This window comes from Cajanus cajan, chromosome 11, assembly GCF_000230855.2.
Source record: "Cajanus cajan strain Asha chromosome 11, NIPB_CcT2T_4, whole genome shotgun sequence".
Taxonomy (NCBI): domain Eukaryota; kingdom Viridiplantae; phylum Streptophyta; class Magnoliopsida; order Fabales; family Fabaceae; genus Cajanus; species Cajanus cajan.
This window is the reverse complement of record NC_138527.1, coordinates 20707685-20730212: the sequence shown is the minus strand read 5'-3', so window position 1 is coordinate 20730212 and position 22528 is coordinate 20707685.

Genomic DNA, 22528 nt, shown 5'->3' with positions numbered 1-22528 from the left:
TGAGGGCTATGGAGGGGCATGACTTCGATATTAAAGATGCCGCCGACATGTGTTTAGTAAGGGATATTCAATTCCCTCCCAAATTTAAAGTGCCAGATTTCCCGAGATACGTGGGATCGACTTGCCCCAAGAGTCATCTCACCATGTACTGCCGAAAGATGGCTGCATATGCCACAAACGAAAAGCTCTTGATCCACTGCTTCCAAGAGAGCTTGGCTGATACCGCGCTCAACTGGTATATGCAGCTAGATGGAAATCTAGTACACACATGGAGGCAATTGGCTGACGCCTTTCTCAAGCGCTACAAATACAACATCGACCTAACACCCGATAGGTCAGATCTTCAAGCCTTGAGAAAGAATAATGATGAATCTTTCAAGGCGTACGCCCAACGTTGGAGGGAGTTGGCGGCACAGATAGAGCCCCCGCTGTCAGATAAGGAGACGGTGTCCCTATTCATAAACTCGTTGACCGGTCCCTATTATGACAAGATGATAGGGAACACGACAACACTCTTCTCGGACATCATCACCATTGGCGAAAGAGTGGAACAAGGGCTGAAAAGTGGGAAGCTAGCTGGGCTTTCCCAATCATTTGAAGCCAAGAAGACCTACGGGAAGAAGAAGGAAGGAGGAGTCAATGCCGTAAATATTTCTTCATCTTCTTCCACTTCGAAGTCAGGAAAGTCGCAATTCACCCCTGTGAAGAAGTTTGATAAACTTCCGACCACCTACAGCGATCTCCTGCCGAAGCTAGTAGAAGCCAAACTTCTAGCTTACGTTCCACTAAAGAAGATTGATCCACCTCACCCCTATTGGTACAAACCGCAAGACAAATGTCTATACCATTCGGGGGCATCGGGGCATTCAACGGAGAATTGTAGAGCTCTCAAAAATAAGGTCCAAGACCTTATCGATGCAGGGTGGATCACTTTTGATTCAACAGCGCCCGACGCGAGCAAAAATTCTCTACCAAAGCAGGAGTAGAGAGAAGAACAAGCCACGATAGGGCCCCTTCATATTTCTCTTTTAGGGACTCATGATCAGTACCCGAGATCATGAGAACCTTTTCATGTAAATAAGGGTTTTGTACAGTTTTATATACATACATCAATAAAGAGGCATTTTCACATTACTCTTTTTTTGTTCTTTTCTCTCTTTCCTCATTAACATTAATAATTCTAAACCTAAATAGAACCAATAAAATAATTATGTCTGTAATTGTTCGCTCTGACCGGGATCCGAAGGTGAAAGGGTTGAGTTGGACAGTGATGAGGAGACCATTTCTCCGGATCTGCAAAGATTGCTAGATTAGGAAGCTCGTCAAGAGAAATTGGAAATTGTGAATTTGGGGCATGGCCGAAAGATATAAGAGGTCAACATGGGGACCCATATCAGTGATGAAATAAGGACACATGTTTCCGCTATGATTATAATAAAATCATTCTTCATTGCTTCTTTTCTTGCTTATAATAAAATTCTAAACCACATTATTTTTAACCCTGTTTGAATAAACATGAATGAGGTTAAAATCATCTTAATGATAATAAACCCACATCATTTTTATGTGGATGTGTGTGTGACAACTTGGAGCACCTTTTCTTGGCATCAATAAGTGCCATCATGGATAAAAGAAATCCTAAAGATAATAAGCTCGGCAGGAAACCCAAAAAGGGGACTGCGCAAAAATAAGAGCAAAAGACCCGCTAGGAATCCCACGAAAGGGTGACCTAGGCAAAAGATAGGGTTACAAAAATAAACAAAAACAAAGGTCCGCTAAAACGCCACAAAAGGGTGTTTTAGGCAAAAATAAGGACAATCAAAAAACAAAAGAAATCCATGATGGTACCATGAACCAAATTCAAAAAGAAAGGTTCAAGGGAAGCTATCCAAGTTGTCGAATCACAACACGATTTTTTAACTTCATAAGTGTTTAATCAAACAAGCCTAAACACTTAAGCCTACCTTGGCCACCCATTCTTACAAAAACCATTTTTGAAAAAATAAATCCCCTCTAAAACACAAACTTCAGAATAAAAATATCTTTCTTTTCTTTTCTCTCTTGTCCCAAAAGGATTTTAGGATAATCTAGTGGAAGCACGGAGAAATAAATCATCACTGATAATGGATCTAATCTGAATAATAAAATGGTGGAAGAACTGTGCCAAGAATTCAAGATCCAACACCACAACTCTTCCCCATATCGGCCAAAGATGAATGGGGCAGTCGAGGCAACCAATAAGAACATCAAAAAAAAATATAATGCAAAAGACGGTTGTCTCATTTAAAGACTGACACGAGATGTTACCCTTCGCTCCTCATGGCTATAGGACTTCAGTACGTCCATTTACAGGAGCTACTCCATTCTCACTCGTTTATGGGGTGGAGGCAGTTCTACCCATCGAAGTCGAGATATTCTATCTAAGGGTAATCATGGAAACAAAACTTTCCGAGGCAGAATGGGTTCAAAGCCAATATGACCAGTTGAACCCTATCAAAAAGAAACGGCTGAACACCATATGCCATGTTCAAGCCTATCAGAGGAAGATCAAAAAGGCTTTTGACAAGAAAGTCCACCCTCGAGTCTACCATGAGGGAGAGTTGGTAATGAAGAAATTGCTACCAACTCAAAAGGACAAAATCGGAAAGTGCGCCCCAAATCACGGAGGACCATACGTGGTAAAACGAGCCTTCTCAGGAGGAGCATTGATCCTCACAGACATGGATGGAGAAGAACTTCGATACCCAGTCAACATTGACGTGGTAAAGAAGTACTATGCTTGAAGACGTTGCTTGCATAGGCCCGCTAGGATGAAAACCCAAAAAGGGCGTCCTAGGCAAAAGTTAGGGCAAAATAAAAAGCCTGCCAGTACAAGGGTACTAGGCAAAACAAAGGCAAATTTACCCCGTTAGGATACGTCCTAAGCAAAAGTTAGGGGTAAAAGAATAAGATATAAAAACAAAGCCAGCAACGATCACTTGAACCGAAAACCGAAAGGCGGTTCAAGTGATAATCTTCTAGAAGCAAGCGTCTTGCAGTATCTACACTCCTGGCTCAGGCATCTCACCCGAAACAACTAGGGAAACGGGAAGAGCAGCAATTACAGATATAATTGTTTAAGCCAAAAATGTATAGCCCACCTCGGCCAGCCATTCTTCAGAAATTCCCTTTGTAAATCTTTCTGTATAAACATTTGTGAATATCAATAAAATATCCATTTGTTTCTTTTCTTTCTTGACCTTGTGATTATGCCTTTAAATTGATGTTTCTAAAAATTGTACGAAACTCTTAATAATCGGTCAATAAAAGAAAATTGGAGGGGTTCCTGTAAAATCCATAATCTCCTGCATAAAGGCTCACAAAAAATACTCCCTCGCGTCAAGAGAAAGTCCTCCAAGAAGAAGAGGATAGGGAGAGCCACTCACTTTTCTAAATAAATGAACAAAAATAAAAAATTGTATTGCATTTGTGCATCACACACACATTAGTTGCACATTCAAAGACCTTATCATGAGGCAACCCCATAAAATAGAAAAATAGAAAATTGCTTGTGTATGACAGCAGCAAGCAAAATACAAAGATTCAGAAAATCAACAGCATCATACAGAATAACTGAGCCTGGAGAGGCTTGCCGAAAGAATACTCTCAAAATAACTGAGCCTGGAGAGGCTTGCCGAAAAAATACTCTCAGAATAATTGAGCCTGGAGAGGCTTGCCGAAAGAATACTCTCACAGAATAACTGAGCCTGGAGAGGCTTGCCGAAAAAATACTCTCAGAATAATTGAGCCTGGAGAGGCTTGCCGAAACAATACTCCCACAGAATAATTGAGCCTGGAGAGGCTCGCCGAAATAATACTCCTACAAAATAACTGAGCCTGGAGAGGCTTGCCGAAATAATACTCTCTCATAATAACTGAATTTAATTTCTTTAGCACTTTTAATTTCTGTACAGCAAAAGCCAAAAACATAAAAAAGGCAAAATACAGAAAAAGCCAAATCAGAAGAAAAGGCAAAATACAGAAAAAGCCGAAAATAAAAAAGGCAAGGATATAGAAAATCCAACAAACAATTTGTACCGAATAACTAAGCCTGGAGAGGCTTACCAAAATAATACTCCACATCCTCCACAGTATGCAGAATAACTGAGCCTGGAGAGGCTCGCAGAAATAATACTCCCCAGAGGGAACCTCAGCTCAAGCTCACGGGAAAATCCCCAGCGAGAGCTATCAAAGCAAGATCGACGCAATCCCCAATGGAAGTGCGATCATCCAAACAGTATATACAAGTCAAAGGACTTAACACTTCCTCAGTGGAAGATAGCTCTCCGACTCAAAGCGCTGAGCGAGGCTAAGCCTGTAGAGGCTTCCTAAATAATACTCTGGGATACAATAAGATCCCCAAATCCCCAATCGCCTACTCAAGAGGCATCCCTGCAAAAAGGAGAAGAAAATCAAAAATATCAATAAGTATTCCCCAAGTGGAATCCGGCTCTTAGCCAAACATCGAACGTCAAGCCGATACGCCTAACAGAAGAGGCTAATCAAAATCAACGACGAAATCCCCCAGCGGATAACAGCCTACACAGAGGCAACAAAATCCAAAAATTAAAAAGAGATACCCGAATAAGGATGAACCGGGATACTCCACCAACGTCAAAGGACGTCAGCCAAACATAAGGCATCGCTCAATTCAAGAAGAGCATCTGTGTCTACACCCCAAGGAAACAGAAATTCCTCAATGGGTACCAACAATGCAATGCAAGTTGGGGCACAGGAACCTATGAATGACTGCACATCCCCTAGACGGATCCCTGCGTTATCCAGCCCTCAGTGGCACCAAAATCAAAATCAAACCGTCAAAGCAGCATCGTGGACTGTGGAGACAAAAATCATCTCAAAACCCTGGAGAGGGCAAACTCACATTGCCAATGTCGTCAAGAACACGGAGGCAGACCCTGGAGAGGGCAAACTCACCCTGGAGAGGGCAAGACTCACGCACAAGTCTGGAGAGGCGACGACTAATACTCACCCCGGAGAGGGCAAACTCACCCTGGAGAGGGCAAACTCACCCTGGAGAGGGCAAGACTCACGCACAAGTCTGGAGAGGCGACGACTAATACTCACCCTGGAGAGGGCAAACTCACCCTGGAGAGGGCAAGACTCACGCACAAGTCTGGAGAGGCGACGACTAATACTCACCCTGGAGAGGGCAAACTCACCCTGGAGAGGGCAAGACTCACGCACAAGTCTGGAGAGGCGACGACTAATACTCACCCTGGAGAGGGCAAACTCACCCTGGAGAGGGCAAGACTCACGCACAAGTCTGGAGAGGCGACGACTAATACTCACCCCGGAGAGGGCAAACTCACCCTGGAGAGGGCAAACTCACCCTGGAGAGGGCAAGACTCACGCACAAGTCTGGAGAGGCGACGACTAATACTCACCCTGGAGAGGGCAAACTCACCCTGGAGAGGGCAAGACTCACGCACAAGTCTGGAGAGGCGACGACTAATACTCACCCCGGAGAGGGCAAACTCACCCTGGAGAGGGCAAACTCACCCTGGAGAGGGCAAGACTCACGCACAAGTCTGGAGAGGCGACGATTAATACTCACCCTGGAGAGGGCAAGACTCACGCTACCAAAGTGACTAGAAGCGCGGAGGTATGCACCAACCTGGAGAGGCTACTCAACAATTTTCCCACCTGAAGACACTACAAGTCGGAAGGATGGCACATCACCCGGACAATTGGGTCAACTCCTTTACTTGTCAGCCGGTACACCAAAAGACCGTTTGACTAAGTAAAGGGGGGGCAGCTGTAGACCCCTAAAATTGTCCGGGTCGGAAATAAAGCTTGAAGACTCTCGAAGACTGAAGAAGGATCAGCCAGAAGGACTTCCAGAAGGCCCAAGGAGGGTTCTCTATAGGTCTAAGAGGTCTTAGGATAGCTAAAAATAGAAAATAGGAGGAATTGGGACCAATACGGGCTGCTTGGGGACCAGTACGGCCTGTATTGAAGTTTTGAACTTCAATGCGGCCGTACTGGACTCAATACGGCCGTATTGAAGATTTGTGAACTTCAATACGGCCGTATTGAGTTCAATACGGCCGTATTGAAGAACAAATTCTCAATACGGGCCGTATTGACCCCAGCGCCCGTATTGCTCCTATTTCCTATAAATATGGCGTCATTTGACGTCAATACACACTTTGGAACCATTTCTTGACTCTCTTATTGAGTGTTCTGGGGTTTTTGAGCAGTGCTCTGCCTTAGGAACCTCTCTAGGAGTCGATCCGACGAAGTTTTGGAATTCCGAGCACTTAGCTTGGAGATTCGAACCTAGTCGAAGGGAAATCCTCCGGATTTCCATAGTCAAAAGTTTTTAGGAAGGAGCGAGCGAGCTTGTAGAGCGAGGGAACGCCAAAAAGCTTCCCAGTTTTACTCAATATATAAAAGCACGCTTCAAGAGGTTTCTTCTTAAATCCTTCCTTTTACTGCTTTCTGTGTGCATATTTAAACTGTCATCATGTAGATAGTTAATTTATAATCGCTTATAATAAATAGGGGTAATTTAGTAATTTTACGCTATTATTTTAGAAATAATCTGTCATAGGGAACCCGAAAGGGGCGCTGTGGGGTGCTAACACCTTCCCCACGCGTAACCGACTCCCTTACCCAACTCTGGTTGTAATGGCCAAAGTTGATTTATAAAATCAATTGCCTTATCCCTTTTTCCAATGTTTTGAGTAAAACATTGGTGGCGACTCCACGAACCCTCCTTTTGCGAAAACCACTAATCCATGGAGGGTCCCGCTTGGGATTAATATGGATTGGTGAGCCTTTTAATAAAATTGCTCGTTTGACGAGGTCTCAGTTTGAGAATAAGTCATTCTAGCAATCCACATTTTCAAACAAATAAAACGAGTCCGACCGTCTTCGCGAATGCTGAAAGCCCGTTTCGGGCCGGTGGCGACAATACTATTCCAATCCCCTGTCCAAGCATGTTGGAGGCTCCATCAAAATACATGGTCCACGCATCATCTTTTGGTTCTTCATGTTGTATACTCATTATATGCTCATCGGGGAAATCATCCTGAAGGGATTGGTAATCATTGGTCGGCCCGTGTGCTAGGTAATCAGCTAGGGTACTACCCTTGATGGCTTTTTGTGTGACATGTATAATGTCGAATTCTGATAATTGTACTTGCCATCGGGCGATCTTCCCAGTGATTATTGGCTTGTCGAACACATACTTAATTGGATCCATTTTGGAAACCAACCAAGTAGTATGCCTTATCATATACTGCCTGAGCCTTTGTGTTGCCCATGCTAACGCACAGCAAGTCTTTTCTAATGGCGTGTAGCGGGTTTCATAATCTAGAAATTTCTTGCTCAAGTAGTAGATGGCTCGTTCTTTCTTTCCAGTTTCGTCCTGTTGCCCTAGCACGGCTCCCATGGACTCATCAAGCACTGTTAGATAGAGGATTAATGGCCTTCCTTCGACAGGTGGCACCAATACTGGTGGATTGGCCAAGCACTGTTTGACCTTGTCAAAAGCTCGTTGACAATTCTCATCCCAAGTTTCGGAATGATTCTTGCGCAATAGCTTGAATATTGGCTTGCACGTGTCAGTCAACTGTGCGATGAACCTTGCAATGTAGTTCACCCTGCCAAGGAATCCTCTTATCTCCTTCTCGGTTTTAGGAGGAGGCATTTCCATTATTGCCTTTACTTTATCGGGGTCCACCTCTATGCCTTTTTCACTAACGATGAACCCGAGAAGCTTACCCGACCGGACTCCGAAAGTACACTTAGCCGGATTTAGCTTAAGCTGATACTTGCGAAGCCGATTGAATAATTTTCTCAAATATTGAATATGGTTCATCTCGTCTTTTGACTTCGCGATCATGTCATCCACGTATACTTCAATTTCTTTGTGGATCATATCGTGGAATAGCGTCACCATCGCTCGTTGGTAGGTGGCACCCGCATTTTTAAGTCCAAAAGGCATCACCCTGTAGCAGAAAGTTCCCCAGGGTGTAATGAAAGAAGTTTTCTCGCGGTCTTCTATATTCATCTTGATTTGATTATACCCCGAGTATCCATCCATAAAGGAATAGAGTGTGTTTGTGGCGGTGTGATCCACAAGTGTATCGATGTGGGGCAAGGGAAAATCGTCCTTTGGACTGGCACGATTCAAATCCCTATAATCAACACACACTCTAACCTTCCCATTCTTTTTGACGACTGGCACAATGTTAGCCAGCCATTCAGGATACTGGGATACAACCAAGAATCCCGCGTCCAATTGTTTTTCTACCTCCTCCTTAATCTTTAAGGACCATTCGGGCTTGATTCGTCGAAGCTTTTGCTTAATGGGTCGAAACCCCTCTTTTAAGGGCAACTTGTGTTCGACAATGTTGGAGTCCAAACCGGGCATATCATGGTACGACCATGCAAATACGTCCTTGTATTCCCTCAATAATTGAATCAATTGTGTTTTTATTCCATCACTGATACGGGTCCCAATGTTGACCTCTTTCAATTCTCGATCCTGCCCCAAATTCACGGTCTCCAATTCTTCTTGATTCGGTTGGAGTAGACGAGCTTCTTGATCTAGCAGTCTTTGCAGATCCGGAGAGATGGTCTCCTCATCACTGTCCAACTCAACCCATTCACCCTCGGCTTTCGGATCCCGGTCAGAGCGAGCAATCACAGACATAATTATTTATTGGTTCTGTTTAGGTTTAGAGTTTATTAATATTAATGAGAGAGAGAGAATAGAACAAAATGAGAGAATAATGTGTGAAAAAAATGCCTCTTTATTGATATATGAGTGTAAAACTGTACAAAACCCTTTATTTACATGAAAAGGTCCTCATGATCTCGGGTACTGATCATGAGTCCCTAAAAGAAAAAATATGGAGGGGCCCTATCATGGCTTGCCTTTCTCTCTACTCCTGCTGCGGTAGAGGATTCTTGCTCACGTCGGGCGCCGTCGAATCGAAAGTGACCCACCCAGCATCGATAAGGTCTTGGACCTTATACTTGAGAGCTCTGCAGTTCTCCGTTGAATGTCCCGGTGCCCCCGAATGGTATAGACATTTGTCTTGTGGATTGTACCAATCGGGGTAAGGTGGATTCACTTTCTTTGGTGGAATGTAAGCTATAAGACGCGCCTCCACTAGCTTCGGCAGGAGATCGCTATAAGTGGTCGGAAGTTTGTCAAACTTCTTCACAGAGTTGTATTGCGATTTGCCTGACTTCGAAGTGGAAGAAGATGGGGAAATGGTTACAGTGTTGACTCCTCCTTCTTTCTTCTTCCCGAAGGCCTTCTTAGCTTCATATGGTTGGGAAGGCTTAGCCAGCTTCCCACTTTTAAGTCCTTGTTCCACCCTTTCTCCAATGGTGATGATGTCCGAGAAGAGTGTCGTTGTGTTCCCTATCATTTTATCGTAATAGGGACCAGTTAACGAGTTGATGAATAAGGACACCGTCTCCTTATCCGACAGCGGGGGCTCTATCTGTGCCGCCAACTCCCTCCAACGTTGGGCGTACGCCTTGAAGGATTCATCATTCTTTTTACTCAAGGCTTGAAGATCTGACCTATCGGGTGTTAGGTCGATGTTGTATTTATAGCGCTTGAGAAAGGCGTCGGCCAACTGCCTCCATGTATGTACTAGATTTCCATCTAGTTGCATATACCAGTTGAGTGCAGTTTCAGCTAAGCTCTCTTGAAAGCAGTGGATCAAGAGCTTTTCATTTGTGGCATATGCAGCCATCTTGCGACAGTACATGGTGAGATGACTTTTGGGGCAAGTCGATCCCACATACTTTGGGAAATCCGGCACTTTAAATTTAGGAGGGAATTGAATGTCCCTCACTAAGCACATGTCGGCGGCATCTTTGATGTCAAAATCATGCCCCTCCATAGCCCTTAGCCGATCTTCGAGGGCGTGGAATTGTTCCTTTGATACTTCGGGCTCTTTAACCATAATTCCAGCCCCAAGGTGTACGGCGTGTGGAGGATCTTTTTCATGCTCTTCCTCCTCTCCCTCATGATGGGACCCATGATCACTGTGATGAGATTCATGGACGTTGTGATGACGCATGAGTTCCATCATTTGCGCCATTTGGTCTTTAAGTTGTGAAAGCTCGGTTGTGAGCTTTTTGTTTTGCTCCTCCAATGCTTCCATTTTCTTGATCTTCTTTGCGCGTGTGAGGACAGAGAGATGACCAGCCACTTTCTAAAAATGAATATTTAATCTAATTAATTTATGGAATGAATACGCTCTTGACATGAGCTTGATAACCCTCCATTTTTAAGGCGCTGCCTTTTTAAAATAGAGTGTTACCACCCTCCTTGACTTATGATCTCTCCTCAACGGAGAATCTCGATAATTATGGGTCACTTTTACTCATGTCAAGAGGTATTGGTGAACCTAAAATGCATGGTTTATGAGGATGCATGATATCTTTATTGGTAATGATGCACATGCTCCTCATTTTTATTATATTTTTACACATGGTCTTTCCTCTCATGTCATGGTTTTTTCATGCATGGGGATTATTCTTCAGACCTTATCACGAGGTTATTTATTAATGCACAAACAATTACACATAACGAATGCACAAACAATTCACTCATCCACGAACAGTCACGAGCGAATCACGAGGTAGGGGTATCCTGCAGAAAGGTGCATATTCAAGGTAGGTTCTAACTGTTCTCACCAGTCCAAGGCCCCCAAGGTGCCCCCATTATAGGGACCCAATTCCTCTCATCGTAGGTCGATGGAAAGCTCCAACGCACCGTCGGACTCAAGTTCATGGTTATCACCTTGAGTGATGTTTTCCGACAACGGTCTACGGGCACCTATAGACCCATTCGACAACCGGCCGTACTAACATCCACTCCCTATGGTTAATCACTCATGCCCCCGGGTATAGAGGGAACTGTTGTGTGCAAAGGTTTGTGTGCAGTTTTTATTTCAAACAATTGCGGAATTTAAACATACAACAGTTATTTAAAAGCCACATAGATAAACATGTTATCATACAAGCAAGGGGTAACGAAGTAATTTTAACTATTATTTGTTAAAAATAATCTGTCACTAAATGGGACTGACTCTCGAGGCTTCCCCAGCAGAGTCGCCATCTGTCGCCACCGGCCCAAACGGGCCTCGGCGGTCGCGAAGACGGTCGAGCTCGCTTTTTATTTTAGTTTTGAAAATGTATTGGATTATTGGAACGACTTGTTCTCAAACTGAGACCTTGTCGATCTTATCCAATTTATTTATTAAAATGTCTCACCAATCCATATTAATCCCAAGCGGGACCCTCCATGGATTAGTGGTTTTCGTAAAAGGAGGGTTCGTGGAGTCGCCACCAATGTTTTACTCAAAACATTGGAAAAAGGGATAAGGCAATTGATTTTATAAATCAACTTTGGCCATTACAACCAGAGTTGGGTAAGGGAGTCGGTTACGCGTGGGGAAGGTGTTAGCACCCCACAGCGCCCCTTTCGGGTTCCCTATGACAGATTATTTTCTAAAATAACAACGTAAAATTACTAAATTACCCCTATTTATTATAAGCGATTATAAATTAAATATCTACATGATGACAGTTTAAATATGCACACAGAAAGCAGTAAAAGGAAGGATTTAAGAAGAAACCTCTTGAAGCGTGCTTTTATATATTGAGTAAAACTGGGAAGCTTTTTGGCGTTCCCTCGCTCTACAAGCTCGCTCGCTCCTTCCTAAAACTTTTAACTATGGAAATCCGGAGGATTTCCCTTCGACTAGGTTCGATCCTCAAGCAAAAAGGCTCGGGGCTCAAGAACTTTGTCGGATCAACTCTCCGAGTGATTTCTAGGGCAGAACACTGCTCAAAAACCCCAGAATACTCAAGGAGAGGGTTGAAACTATCTGAAAAAGTGTGGAATGACGTCCAATTGACGTCATATTTATAGGGAATAGGCGCAATACGGCCTACAGAAGCAATACGGCCGTATTGAATTTTTTGAACTTCAATACGGCCGTATTGAGTTCAATACGGCCGTATTGAAATTCAGAAATTTCAATACGGCCGTATTAAGTTCAATACGGCTGTATTGAAGCTTCAATACGGCCGTATTGATTTCAGTACGGCCGTATTGAAGTTTCAGAAACTTCAATACGCCGTATTGAGTTCACGGCGGCCGTATTGAAGCTTCAATACGGCCGTATTAAGTTCAGTACGGCCGTATTGGGCTTCATTCCCTCCACTTCCTTATTTTGAGCTATTCTAAGACCTCTAGACCTACAGAGAACCCTCCTAGGGCCTTCCAGGAGTCCTTCTGGCTGATCTTCCTTCAGTCTTCGAGAGTCTTCAAGCTTTATTTCCGACCCGGACAATTTTAGGGGTCTACAATGTGGAGTGGCTAAACCAGTATAAAAGACTTGTGCAATCTTCTTCTACCTTATCTTTTGCTTTGAGTAATTTCTTGGTTTAATGTTAAAGAAGATAATTCTTGATTAACAAGTGTGTGTGAATATTGATGGTTTAAATCTGAATTAAATCATTACACTTGAACCTCATTATTTTGTAATCAAGAGAGCATATTACATTCATACTTCCATAACAAGTCTTTAAAGGAGCTTCATTTGAGAATTCAGTCTTAGAAAAGTTTAAGTGAAATAAAGATCTTAAATACTCTGATAAATTTTTAAAGGGTCATAGAATCCAATTCACCCCCCTCTTGGGTTGTGCCATTCTTTTCTAACACACCAATGATGAAAATAAAGAGCAAAAAACATGAGAAAAAAGCAAGCTTCATAAATGTTGAAAAAGTTAAAGCATTTTTAAAAAAAAATATAGCAAAAAAAGGCAACCTTGAATCATGAAAAAGCCAAAGCTAAGAAAATAAAGTTCAAAAAAATATTTCTACCACAAGATCAGCGCCTGGAGAGGCATCACAATACTCACGTGGCAGGGGCAACACTGGAATCCTCACCAGCCATCCACTTCTCTACCCACCAACACAGGGGCATATCAAACATCTCCTGCCTATCCACTTGGGGGCAATCTTCCATCCCACAACGCCAATAAGAAGACATCAAGTATAAGCCCAGAAAGGGTTGCTAGCTCCCAAAAACTAGTACAAGATCAAAGAGGGTTACGTGACCTTAGCAGTGGGCCGGCTGAAGCCTTAAAATATCAGTCCAGCTTGGAGAGGCTAAGCTACGAAACTACTTCAACAACAAAGAGGGTTACCTAACCTTAGCAGCGGGTCGGATGAAGCCTTAAAATATCAGTCCTGCTTGGAGAGGATGAGCTACGAAACTACTTCAACAACAAAGAGGGTTACCTAACCTTAGTAATGGGCCGGCTGAAGCCTTAAAATATCAGTCCAACATGGAGAGGCTGTACGAAACTACTTCAACAACAAAGAGGGTTACTTGACCTTAGCAGTAGGCCGGTTGAAGCCTTAAAATATCAATCCAGCTTGGAAAGGCTGAGCTACGAAACTACTTCAACAAAAAAAAGGGTTACCTGACCTTAGTAGTGGGCCAACTGAAGCCTTAAAATATCAGTCCAGCTTGGAGAGGCTTGTAGACACCCAATTTCGTTTGAGGGCATACAAACAAGGAAATGGACCTCTATTATGAAGGGAAGGAGCTCCCGAAGCATGCAAACAATAAGATAGGACATCAGAAGGCCTAAAGCTCAAATAAATTGGTTTTAGTGGCCTGGAATAGGCTGTTCCAAAATCAAAACGGGCCGTTCCAAGCCACAAAAAAGGCCTAAAAACCTAGGCCAAAACGAACTGTTCCAAAATCAGAACGGGCTGTTCCAAGCCACAAAAAAGGCCTAAAAACCTAGTCTGGAATGGGCCATTCCAAAAATAGAATGGGCCGTTCCAAACCAGGAAGAAGGCCTAAAAATCTTAGGCTGGAACGGGCCATTCCAAAGCTAGAACGGGCCGTTCCAAACTGCTAAAAAAGCCTAAAAACCTAGTTTTGAAACGGGCCGTTCTAGCACTCTAGAATGGGCCATTGTAATTTCAGAACGGGCCGTTCCAGGGTAAGTATTTTACAGATAACATTCAAATCCAGAACGGGCCGTTCCGGATTTGGAACAGGCCGTTCTGGCACCCTTTCTGATGCTTATAAATAGACAGCTTGGGCACAGTTCTCAAGGCTCCAAAATTTTGTCCAGACTCTTTAGAGCTTAAAATTTCTCTCTTTTTCTCTCTCTCTCTTTTGTATTTCTTGAGATTTTGTGAGGCATTGTAGTGTGAAAGGTTGCCACAAAGCACCTAAAATCTTCCGGTTTTGAAGATTCAATAGAGCTCATTCAAGAGGTATTTTAGTTAATCTATTTCTCTCTTTTTTATTTCTTATCTATAATAAATATTGTTATATTAAAAATAATCATGTAGACATTTTAGGGTTAATTGTATAATTTAAATTTCATGCATGTAAATAATTATTAATAAAAGAGAATTTAATATTTCTATTATTATCATTTATAATGCTAACTTCACCAAAGGGTACCAATTAAGGGCATTGTAGGGGTGCTTAATACATTCCCTACACGTAACCGACCCCCAAACCGAATTCTGGTTATCAAGGCAATTATTGGATTTTTAAAAACCTTTTCTTTTTCTAATGTTTTGAGTAAAACATTAGTGGCAACTCCATTAAATCATTTTTTCAAAACCATTAATTAAGGATTAGTCTGGTGTCCAGGCATTTCATAATTGATAAGACTTTTAAAAGGATGTCTAAACCATAGGTCGCGAGATCGGAAATTTTCGGGTTGCGACAGATGGCGACTCCACTGGGGACGTTTTAAGAGGGTCACGCCCAATAAATGATGAAGTTAGTAAAATACGAATAATAATTTAAATATTTTTCTCCTTTACTTTATTTTTTTATTTGTTTGGCTTTCATATCTGTTTGCTTGTTTAAGTTCTGCACCTATTTGAATAAAATTGTACACAAACCTTTGCACACAACAAATCCCCCTACACCCGGGGGCATGAAGGTATTAAACATAGGGAGTGGTTGACGTACGACCGGCCCAAGTTTGGCCTTGGAGCCTGCGAGCCTTGTCGGAAATCACACTCAAGCTGATAACCAGTTACTCTAGCCCGAAATACTGCGACAGACCTTAGAGTTTGGCAGATGAAGGCTACAGAGATACTGAGTCCCTATAATGGGGGCACCTTGGGGGCTTAAAACCAGTGAGATTAGAACCGTCCTATACAATGCACTTTTCTTGCAGGGACCACAAACCAAGGATTTAAACGTGGTTGTTTACGGGTGTACATTTGTTTGAGTATATGTTTGTTGTAATTATTTGTGTTTATTTATTTCAAATGGATAAGAATTACAAACAAATAGATATTAATAAAAAAAAAATATGATAAAAAATTTAACTCCCTTCTATATACCTAAACCTCAAAGCATCATATACGATAGTTTATTTAAAAAAAAAAAACAACAAAAACAAATAAATATATAGCAAAAATCATGCATCTTTTAGTTTAGCATATACACTCATTAGAAATCGAAGGCACATAGTATGCAAAGATTTTGGAGAAAGGAGAACATTCTAAAGTACAAGAATCGTGTGCCCTTATGCTGAGAGTGAGAGGCCTACTAGACTTTGGACTCTCGTCATCCTTTCAGCAGAAGGCAAAGTCTACATTTTCTCAGACTTCTTGCAATCTAGAAAGATGTCATTCCTCAACTCAAATAGGAGATTATTTGAAATTTCAAAAAAGAGGCACACAAAAAAAAAAAAGGAAATTGAAGCAAAAAAAAGAGAGAAAAGAATTTGCTTAAAAAAAATAGTTTGGGAAGCTAAAGAAAACTCCGCTGCTGAACGAGAAATCATGAACTTAGGGAGTTTGAAAAAATTGATAATAAGCACCCTTACACCTCCAATTCATTATCAAATCACTCCAAACCACATCTTTCTTCTCTGACTCATCAACCTCCTCAATAAAGATGAAAATTTTGGCAATCACCAAAATAGTGGAGAACCTGAAGATCCTATTGACGGTTACTTTTGATGGGAATAACGAGAAGAGAATCTAAGAAGAAATGAAGACTAATTACAAGTCAACGAACGGGCAAGCGTGTATATAGGGACATCATTCAAGCATGAGCTTCTGTAGCCTGTGACAACATCATCAAAGTGCACCGAAAGATCTTGTACAAAGAATGTTCTCTAAACAAACAAATCAATGAGAATGATATTTGTTGAATTTCTCAATCATCTTTGCATCCTATTTTGCACCTCATATAGATAACATGTCTTCCTGGTAAATAATAAATAAGAACAAAAAGGGAAACCTATCCTGTGCATGTTAATCAAATAATGAGATCACTGGTAATCAAATGCGAACTCGACACATCAAATCGGGAAACACTTATCAGTAATTAGGGGCATCACAGACCCAAATCGACGATTCAAACAACGAGATTTTCCCATGACGAAATGACAATTGTTGGGATAGGAGGAATGATCAAGAATGGAAGAATCCTTGCTTCTAGGGAATTACAAGACAAAACCTAATTGAGAAATAAAGGCATTGCATGACAAAAACCCGCTAAGATAAAAACCCGTAAAGGGCATGCTAGGAAAAAATTAGGGTGAAAAAAAAGAGAATCAAAATCCCGATAGGATACCTCCTATGCAAAAGTTAGGGATATATAAAAATAAGAAATATCTACCTGAGTTGGAATCGAAAGGCGGCTCGAGTATTTCCTTCGAAAGCAAGAATTCACAAAGGTTTCACTCCAAATGCAAAACATCGACGTTCAAGCAAGTGGAAAGGTTTTCTTTTGAAATTATCAAATCATTCATGACTCTCTAGGGGGCAACCTCTGTCTATCTCTTTGTGTATGAATCACGAACTCGAGGCATGCCCGGGCCTTCAAGCTTTGTTAAAGGGGCACATGTAAATTGAAAGTACTATTTTAAATGCCATAGCACTCTTTCGTTTCTCTTCCCCCTCTAAATATTCACTCTAGGCCTCATCCAAACAAAATGTATTTGCAAAAAAGATGTTACTCGATAATAGCATGGAAAGAATAACAAGGGAACAATCAGGAATCTAAACATGACTAGGGTTTAATAAAAATAGGGTGTCCCACACAAATGCTGCAAAAATGAAGGCCCGACAGGAAACATACTAAGGGGGCTGCGCAAAATTAGGGAAAGATCCGCTATGGGGCCCATAATCAAAAAGGGTAACCTAGGCAAAAGTAAGGATCAAAAGAAAAATGTCTGCTAGGAAACACATCTCAAGTGACCTAGGCAAAAGTTAGGACGTTAAAGCAGCAACTTGAGTTGAAAACTGAAAGGCAGCTTAGGGTAATCATTCAATCAGAGCGCGACCCCAAGTCATCACCCTACTTTCCAAAAAGGCTAAAACACAATGATAGCTTTCTTGCAGCAAATATGTTTTGTTTAATAACCCTAAACACCAAAGCCTACCTTGGCCAGCCCTTCTTCTAAAAAACTCTTTTTGAAAAATCCCTTCTAACAACCCTTTCGAAAAAAACAAAATAATAATAATAACATTCCTTCCTTCTTTTCTCTTGACCCTTATGGCATTAAAATGGTACCAAAAAGATACATGGAAAATGCACAGTGAACACTCACAAAGAGAAGACAGAGATGTCCCTGAACAGAGTTTGGAGACGCTTGACTACACATCGACTAGATAGTCAAGAAGCTACTTAAACCTTGGGTTTAAAGGAGTATATCCTAGCAATAATCACAAACGACATGGATAAATAGGAATCGTCAACATTAACCTTAACGCGCACAGGTTAATTTCCCAACAAAAATTGAATTGCATGTTTAGGACTAAACACATGAGCATAAACTACATCGCATGCATATGAGGTAGGGACATATGAAAGGGCGTTACATAAAAAAATGGAAGAAATAATGAAATCATTCATGTCTTGCATTTTCATTGCATCCATACATCCATGCATTCTACTGGGTCAAAGGAGTCATCAGCATAAGGCACTCGTAAAAGCTAAATAGCTAAGCATGAGCCGAATGGTGTCCAATGGCAACCCTAAGTGATTCTATGTGCGCACTAAGCAAAGACATATCAACAGTGGAATAGAATAGAATCAACCAAATAAACAAGCCCATAAGCATGAAGAGGCTATCGCGCCCTACTCCTCAATTGAATGAAGGATGATCTAAGAGAATGCCAAGACCAGGAACAACTTCCTAACCAAAGACAGGAGTGGCTTCCAAAATAATACTCATCAATAAAGATTCAACAAATAACATCATGGGAATAGATCCCTCCACCAATGATGACAATAAAAAAGAAAAAACAACATGAGAAAAGGCAAGCTTCGTAAATGTTGAAAAAGCCGAAGCATTTAAAAAAAAAAGCAAAAAAAGGCAAGCTTCAAACATGAAAGAGTCGAAGCTAAACAAAAATGAAATTAAGAAAAAATCTACCAAAAGCAGACGCTTGGAGAGGCATCACAATACTCAAGTGGCAGGGGCAACATTGGAATCCCTGCCAGCCATCCACTTCTCTGCCCACCAACACAGGGACACATCAAACATCTCCTACCCATCCACCAAGGGGCAGTCTTTCATCCCAAAACACCAACAAGAAGACATCAAGTGCAAGATCGAAAAGGGTTGCTAGATCCCAAAAACTAGTACAAGAACGATAAAAGTTACTAGATCCTCAAAACTAGTACAAGATCGGTAAAGGTTGCTAGATCCTCAAAACTAGTACAAGATCGATAAGGGTTGCTAGATCCCCAAAACTAGTACAAGATCGGTAAGAGTTTCTATATCCCTAAAACTAGTACAAGATTGGTAAGGGATGCTAGATCCCCAAAACTAGTACAAGATCGGTAAGGGTTGCTAGATCCCTAAAACTAGTTCAAGATTGGTAAGGGTTGCTAGATCCCCAAAACTAGTACAAGATCGATAAAGGTTGCTAGATCCCCAAAACTAGTACAAGATCGGTAAGGGTTGCTAGACCCCAAAACTAGCATTTGGCCGGCTAAAGCCCTAAATATCAGTCCAGCATGGAGAGGCTGAGCTCAGAATATACTCCCTCTTTAACAAGCTACAAATAAAGGAACACACTATCATGAAGCAAGCAGAAGTAGTAGGATGCATCGACATCAAAGCCAGAAGCCTAGATGGTACAAGTTTACCATCCTTATCACCCGACAGAGCATATAAACCAACACTTAGCTGCTCTTAGGGACAAGGATATAGGTAAACACCATCTACCCGAAGGAATTGGTGTGGGGGCATCTACATTATTGAAGTAAAGGAGAAGATTCAGACACAACAAGCGACATGGGGCATTCACATGGATCTTGAAGCCTAGATGTTTTGGTTTACCATTCTTGAAACCCAACAGAGCATACAACCCAACACTCAGTTGCTCCAAGGGGCAAGGATATAGGGAACACTGTCTACCCGAAGAAGACAACGTGAAGGCATTTATTGTCAAAACAAGAGTGAAGATCTGAGTTTTCACCTCACTATCACAAGAGAAACAATGAAGCTTCTACTCGAAGACTGAAGATCAGGTGTACAATTTGTCAACCTTGTTACCTAATAGAGTACGCAACCAATGCTCAACTGCTCTAAAGGCTGAGGATACGAGCAAATACACCTATCCAAGGGAAACAACGTAGAAGCACCAAAGAGATAAAGATAAGACCCGAACAAAATGTCTACGTCTTTACTTGCCTTTGGAAAAGTAACACATTACTATTCCAAAGGACAAGTAAAGAGGGGTAGCTGTAGACACCCAATTTCGTTCGGGGCATACAAACAAGGAAATGGACCTCTGTTATGAAGGGAAGGAGCTCCCGAAGCATGCAAACAACATGATAGAACATCAGAAGGCCTAAAGCCCAAATAAATTGGTTTTAGTGGCCTGGAACGGGCTGTTCCAAAATCAGATTGGGCCAGTCCAAGCCACAAAAAAGGCCTAAAAACCTAGGTCGGAACCAACTGTTCCAAAATCGGAACGGGCCGTTCCAAGCCATAAAAAAGGCCTAAAAACCTAGTCTGGAACGGGCCGTTCCAAAAATAGAACGGGCCGTTCCAAAGCCAGAACGGGCCATTCCAAACTGCTAAAAAAGCCTAAAAAATTAGTTTGGAACGGGCCGTTCTAGCACTCCGAAACGGGCTGTTCTAGGGTAAGTATTTTACACATAACGTTCAAATCCAGAACGAGTTGTTCTGAATTTGGAACGGGCCGTTCTGGCACCCTTTCTGATGCGTATAAATAGACAGCTTGGGCACCATTCTCAAGGCTCCAAAATTTTGTCCAGACTCCTTAGAGCTTGAAATTTCTCTCTTTTTCTCTCACTCTCTCTCTTTTGTATTTCTTGAGATTTTGTGAGGCATTGTTGTGTGAAAGGTTGCCACAAAACACCTAAAATCTTCCTGTTTTGAAGATTTAATAGAGCTCATTCAAGAAGTTATTTTAGTTAATCTATTTCTCTCTTTTTTATTTCTTATCTATAATAAATATTGTTATAATAAAAATAATAATGTAGACATTTTAGGGTTAATTGTATAATTTAAATTTCAAGCATGTAAATAATTATTAATAAAATGGGATTTAATATTTCTATTATTATCATTTATAATGCTAACTTCACCGTAGGATACCAATTAAGAGCGTTGTAGGGGTGCTTAATACCTTCCCTACACGCAACCGACCCCCGAACCCAATTCTGGTTATCAAGGCCATCATTATTAGATTTTTAAAAACCTTTTCTTTTTCCAATGTTTTGAGTAAAACATTGGAGGCGACTCCATGAACTCATTTTTTCAAAACTATTAATTAAGGATTAGTCTGGTGTCCGGGCATTCCTTAATTGATGAGACTTTTAAAAGGATGTCTAAACCATAGGTCGCGAGATCAGAAATTTTCGGGTTGCGACAAGGTTGAGCTACGAAACTACTTCAAAAACAAAGAGGATTACCTGACCTTAAAGTGGGCCGACTGAAGCGTTGAAATATCAGTCCAGCCTAGAGAGGCTGAGCTACAAAACTACTTCAACAACAACGAGGGTTACCTAACCTTAGTAGTGGGTCGGCTGAAGCCTAAATATCAGTCCAGCTTGGAGAGGCTGAGCTACGAAACTACTTCAACAACAAAGAGGGTAAGGATGGCAATGGGGTGGGTCGGGTACGGGTTTCATGATAACCGTCCCCGTCCCCGCTAGTCAAATCCATCCCTATCCCTGTACCCGTACCTGTCAAGTATATGATTTTCATCCCCATCCCCGTCCCTGCGGGTATCGGGTATACCCGTACTCGTACCCGTCAATTTTTTTTATATATTTCTTTTTTATTTATAAAAAATATGATATTTTTAAATTATTTTTTATTATATTATAATTATAATTAGGTTATTTCTCTATCTCACATTATAATAAATAATCACACATAAAAAATATTAAAATTCTTTAATATAATTAAATTAAAAGTGGGTATTAAATTAAAAATGGGAACGGGGACGAGTACGGGTACAAGTATTGGGCGGGTAAGTTCATACCCGTACCCGTACCTGATGTAATATATCAGGTTTTTCCCGTAGCTGTACCCGTACCCAGTCAAACCGGGTATTCCCTGTCAAAGTCGGGAAGGGTTCGGGTATTACCTGCGGGTACGGGTATATTTGCCATCCCTAAAAGAGGGTTACCTAACCTTAGTAGTGGGCCGGCTGAAGCCTTAAAATATCAGTCCAACTTGGAGGGACTAAGCTACGAAAATACCTGAACAACAAAAAGGGTTACCTGACCTTAGAAGTGGGCCGGTTGAAGCCTTAAAATATCAGTCCAGCTTGGAGAGGTTGAGCTACGAAATTACTTGAACAACAAAGAGGGTTACCTGACCTTAGTAGTGGGCCGGCTGAAGCCTTAAAATATTAGTCCAGCTTGGAGAGGATGAGCTACGAAACTACTTGAACAACAAAGAGGGTTACCTGACCTTAGCAGTGGGCCGGCTGAAGCCTTAAGATATCAGTCCAGCTTGGAGAGGTTGAGCTGCGAAACTATTTCAACAACAAAGAAGGTTACCTGACCTTAAAGTGGGTCGGCTGAAGCCTTGAAATATCAATCTAGCCTGGAGAGGCTGAGCTACGAAATAACTACAACAAAGAGGGTTACCTGACCTTAGAGTGAAAGGGTTGCTAGATCCCCAAAACTAGTACAAAGAGGGTTACTTGACCTTAGAGTAAAAGGGTTGCTAGATCCCCAAAACTAGTACAAAGAGGGTTACCTGACCTTAGAGTAAAAGGGTTTCTAGATCCCAAAAACGAGTACAAGATTGAAGAGGGTTACCTGACCTTAGAGTGAAACAAGCTACAAATAAAGGAACACATTATCACAAGAGAAACAATGGAGCTTCTACTCGAAGATTGAAGATCAGGTGTACAGTTTGTCAACCTTGTTATCCAATAGAGTACACAACCAATACTCAACTGCTCTAAAGGGTGAGGATA